Source organism: Nicotiana attenuata, unplaced genomic scaffold (genome assembly GCF_001879085.1).
Source record: "Nicotiana attenuata strain UT unplaced genomic scaffold, NIATTr2, whole genome shotgun sequence".
Taxonomy (NCBI): Eukaryota; Viridiplantae; Streptophyta; class Magnoliopsida; order Solanales; family Solanaceae; genus Nicotiana; species Nicotiana attenuata.
Genome location: NW_017670746.1, coordinates 335964 through 341619, shown reverse-complemented (window position 1 = coordinate 341619; position 5656 = coordinate 335964). Strand labels below are relative to the sequence as shown.

The 5656-nt window shown below is 33.5% G+C and overlaps 1 pseudogene; it reads left to right on the top strand.

Moving 5' to 3' along the window:
- The first annotated feature begins 802 nt into the window (after positions 1-802).
- On the top strand, positions 803-4762 carry LOC109242935 (annotated as a pseudogene).
- The last annotated feature ends 894 nt before the right edge of the window (positions 4763-5656 follow it).

The following is a 5656-nucleotide window of genomic DNA, read 5'->3' as shown; positions in this document are numbered from 1 at the left end:
AATAAATTTGTATACAAGTCATTTCTTATTACAAAACGAACTAGCTAGTCTGAACGAATTTTGGTTTTGGCTGTCCAATTTTAATGTCCTTCAAGTATTATTCTTCAGCAAGTGGCAACATAGCCATCAAGATAAATTGCAACCTTTCAAAAAATTTATTGTACTGCATACAAGTTGCTTCAAATTCAACATGAACTTACATGTAGGATATTGAGCGGAGAAAACTAGCGTGTATGAGTGATATCAAGAGCAAAAATTTTCCAGCTAGAACAATTAGTGCAATGTATATGTCAAACTGAGTTTGCACCTCGACTTTGTGCAGTAGTGGTCGAATTAATGATTAATTGATTTAGACTTTTTGACAAGAGTACTCAAGATTTGTACATATCCGTTGATTCGATACATATTTGCTCTTATCAATGAGATGGCTTAATTTGAGTTTAGCATTTTAGCCTGTCCATGTCAAAATTCTGCAAGTTCTTGATATATTTGCTTTGAGAAAAAAAATAACTTTTTTTATACAACAGGTGGTGCTGGTGGATGGAACTTGTGTGCATATATTTAGAAAAATGGGTTAGATTTTTGTGTGAAGAAAAATGAAATTATGGAGGTTTTTTCTTGTATTAATTTGAATTAAGGGGCAAAAAAGAGAAAGAAAGATAGAAAAGAAAAAGGGGAAGCGAGCAGAATGAAAGGCATGGAGAGAGAACTGGGAGGGAAAGAAGAAAGAAAAGTCAACCTTTAAATTTTCTTTTACTTTTCCGTTAAAAAGGGGTATTAATATTGATCCTATGGTGTAACGATGAGGGTAATTTTGCACCCAAACTCAAACGGAGGATATATTTGCTCCATTTCCAATAGTTGGAGGGTATTTTGGTCCTTTTCCGTTTTGTATTTTATCACTTTTTTAAATTGAAAGCTTTCCGGAAAAACATCCGGATTGCGCAAGCAAATCGATGAAGGCTTAAAGAAGCTAGCGGAGGCTTCGAAATACAGAATTAAGGTCTAAAACTCTAGATGACTTATCGGGTCATCGCAATCTCAAAGTGTTAAATCGTAAGTAGTCTAAAGAAACACATTACGAACAATTAGGATTCGATGTGCAAAAGGCTTGATATCTCGTTTCCTGATATATATAGTGGAACTCTTTAATTTCTGTTACAAACACCCTTCAGATGAGCAATATGTTTTTATCCCCACTACTAGTATACATTAAATTCCAAATCCATTGTCTTATCAAAAGGAAAAATTCCAAATAATCTATTAGGGAAACCAGATGTAGATGATCAAGGATTTTGGGTGTTCTATTGTACAATCATATACGTATGTATGTTTTATGAAAATAATATACGTATCCTGGCTCACGAAGGTAAAGTAAGAAGCCATTTTCATAAAACATGCGTATATGGTTGTACTAGAAGTAGATGCAAATGTCAAACACAATTGAATAAATATTCAACGTAAATCCCAACAATTTCTATTTCTCCTCGTCTGTTTAACATTTTGGTGAAGGACAATAGTTTGCACAAGAAAGAAGAAACAAGACACTTACTCCATATGGTAAATACAATTATAAAGAGCTAAATTAATATATGGGACAAGATTATCCCACGGTAATGATCGAATGAATGTGATGGATATGTCTGCTCTCACTAAACAGTGGTGAGCATTTGTGATTTATTGCATGGCACTTGCGATTGGACAAGAGCTACGAACAAGTACAAGAATATCAATTCCACTTCAACGAGAATAAAGCTAAGAACATAACGGAGGCATTAAGTTCAAATAAGAATATGTTTTCCATCTCAGTTTTTTTTTTAGAAACGTCGAATCTAGTAATCTTTCTTGAATCTAGTAATAAAACAATAACAATTTTATACTGATTGTGTAAGGATTTGGAAATTAATGTTACGAGTATGTCCGAAACGGCAATTAAGTACAATACATTGTGTAAGGATCCAAGTCACAATTAGTATAAGTTTTGCAAATTTTTAATAACAGTTTGAAAATAGATTAAAAACTGCAACATACAGATCAATATTAATAATTTTGTATAGAATTCAAAAGAAAATAGTTAACCATTTTGGATTAAATACATGGAAATATCTACAAAAAAAAACCTAAGGCATAACGTTTGCATGTATGGGACGAAAGCTCTCTTGGGGATCGTTTGGTAGGATGTATTAGGAAAAATAATACATGGATTAGCTATGGTATTATTAATCCCTTGTTTGGTAATATTTTTTAACCTATGTATCACTAATCTAGTGTTAGTTATACACTCTATCTATTCATTAGTATTCTTATTCATAGAAAATGGTATTAGCAATACCATGATTTTAATACATGGATAAGCATATATAAAGACAGAACTGGTTTTTATACACTAAACCAAACACTGGATAAGAAATAATCTCATCATAACCAATTCCGACATAACTAATCTTAGCATTACTAATACACCCAATTCAACACTAGATTTATCTTAATTATTAGTCATTGATTGTCACTACCAACTATGCCGATGGAAATTCATGAAAAAGCCTTGCCCCTCATTCATGCAATAGTATATATTTTGTGTTTCCACCCTCTTATAAAACTCCACACATTTGACAAAATTGGGAGAAACATTTTTATTAGTTGTGTACAATTTCAGTTTCCTCATTTTCTCGTCGATGTTACAGAAAAGCAGGTACTCTTAACTTTTTATACTACTATTTACAAGAGAAAAGAGTATACTTGAGAGAAGCCTTTAATTTCATGGACTACTTGTCACTTCTGGGATTAAAGATGAAAGCAGCAGTCTGTGTTACAATTTTGGTGGTAGTATGTATATATATGGAGAGCGTTGAATTGGGCATGGTTTAGGCCAAAGAAATTGGAGAAATACTTAAGACTAAGTGGTCTTAAGGGAAACCCTTACAAGCTACTCTATGGAGATTTGAAAGAGTTGACAAATAAACTTAAAGAAGCCAAGTCTAAGCCCATCAATTTCTCTCATGATATTGGCTTATCCCTTTTTTCTTTGACTCCATCAACAAAAATGGTATGTATCCTTTTTTACTGTGGATATTTTCATGTATATTTTACTCCGTATGATCTACTTTTACTTAAAATCATGCATAGTAAAAGCTCCGAGTCTTTTTTGAAGAATTAACCTAAATAGCCATTCACGCAACCGTTTAAACTAAAAATAGCCGACAGAGGTACAATGTAGGTATAATTCATGTATAATATGTGTATAATTGTATATAAACAGTGTATAATCTCGGAAAAATAAATAGTGAATACAGTCGGCTATTTGTGTAAAAATTTCTTCTTTTTTTCTAATCCAAAACTGATAATTACTGCAGGTAAAAATTCTTTTGCGTGGCTAGGCCCCAATCCAATAGTGTTCATCACAGAACCTGCACTTATAAAGGAGCTTTTGACAAAAAATTATATGTATCACAAGTATAAACAAACCAATCCCTTCACTAAGTTATTGGTTCAAGGTCTTGTTAGCCTTGAGGAAGACAAATGGGCCAAACACAGAAAAATCATCAATCCTGCCTTCCATTTTGAGAAGCTAAAGGTTATACTTACTAGTTTTATTTTTTCACTAAAGTTAGCAAACATTAGAAATAATTCACCTTACAACTTGTGGTATATATATCCATTTGCTTTGTACAGCATATGTTGCCATCTTTTTATCAGAGTTGTAACGAAATGTTAAGCAAATGGGAGGAGATTGTTCCGAAGGAAACATCATCCGAGCTCGATGTATGGCCACATTTTCAATTAATGACCGGTGAAGTCATTTCTCGCACTGCATTTGGGAGTAGTTATGAAGAAGGAAGAATAGTATTTGAACTTTAGAAAGAACAAGCTGAGCATGTAATGGAAGCAGCTTTTTCAATTTATATACCAGGGTCAAGGTACATTAATCTATTCAACAAATTTCTACTACATAGTATCGCAGATTTAAAGACTTTCCTCTGTTTACTTAAATTTTGTTATTAGGTTCTTGCCTACTAAAAGGAACAGAAGAATGCTAGAAATCGAAAAGGAATTTCAAACGACAATTAGGTGTATCGTTGACAAAAGATTGAGGGCAATGAAAGCAGGGGAAACTAGTAATGAAGACTTATTAGGCTTATTACTTGAATCCAATATGAAAGAAATTGAACAATTTGGTAGCAAAGATTTCGGAACAACAACATCAGAAGTGATTGAAGAATGCAAGTTATTCTATTTTGCTGGCCAAGAGACCACTTCAGTGTTGCTTGTTTGGACTATGATTTTGTTGTGCCTACATCCAGAGTGGCAAGTACGTGCCCGAGGGGAGGTTTTGCAGGTCTTTGGAGATAATAAACCAGATTTTGAAGGACTAAGTCGTCTCAAAATTGTAAGTAATTTTCACAAGATCATTCAGAAATGGACTAATTCTACTGCCAATTTATGCACTTAAGTTTTTCCATAGGTGACAATGATCTTGTACGAGACGTTAAGGCTATTTCCCCCTTTACCATCACTCGGAAGAAGGAACAAAGAAGCAGTCCAATTGGGGGAGTTAAATCTACCTGCTGGAGTGCTACTCGTTATACCAGCAATCTTAGTACATTATGATAAGGAAATATGGGGTGAAGACGCAAAGGAATTCAAACCAGAAAGGTTCAGTGAAGGATTGTCAAAGGCAACAAATGGACAAGCTACATTTATACCATTCAAAGTGAATGAATGCGAATTCATTCTTGATTTGCTACATACGTTTTGGTTTTAGCAAAAACATTTGATCTTCCAAATTCATGAATATATTAATGAACTTATTAAATGATAAACTTATCTTTCAAGAGTCTTTAGCCTATAAATAGGACTCATTTTCTTTGAAAAATACAAGCAATTCACAAACTACTTTTCCCTTAAAATATTATAAGAGACATTGATCAAATGGTGAAATCATGGATTCAAGAATAGAGAGCAACATTCTTGAATGCTACTTGTTGTGTGGCTTCGTTGAATCCCGGAGATAGAGTTGTCATTTATTCTTCTGTTTGCTCGTGGAAGAGACTCCAACTATCTTGAAGAAACGTTTTCTCTACGTGCCTCTAAGCCAAGCAAGTTTATTTTCTAATATTGTTGTAATTCTTGTTCTAACAATTTGAAGATAGTTGTTTCTATGGCTACTACAGCAATTTCGAGTGGTGTTCCATCTTTGCCAAATCCAAATTTTAAAATATTTGATGGCAAAAACTTTCCTAGATGGCGTGGAAAGATGGAATTCTTTCTACAGCGTTTGAAGTTAATATATGTACTTGAACAACCTTGTCCCAATGCTCCTAATTCTGAGGTAGCAACTAATGAGGCTACTTCGATTAGAGAACAAATTCTTAAGTGGCAAGATGATGATTATTTATGCAAGAATTATATTCTTGGAGCAATGACCAACACATATTATGATTAATATTCTGCCAAGTGCAAATCTGCCAAAGAACTTTGGGATACTCTTCAAGCTATTTATTTGGCAAAAGAGGCGAGCTCAAAGAAGTTTCTTGTTTCAAATTGTATGGAATTCAAGATGATTGATGACAAGTCAATCACTGATCGGGTGCAAGAATTCCAGTTTATAGCTAATAAAATTGCTATCTCTGGAGTTAATCTTGATGAAAACTTTCGT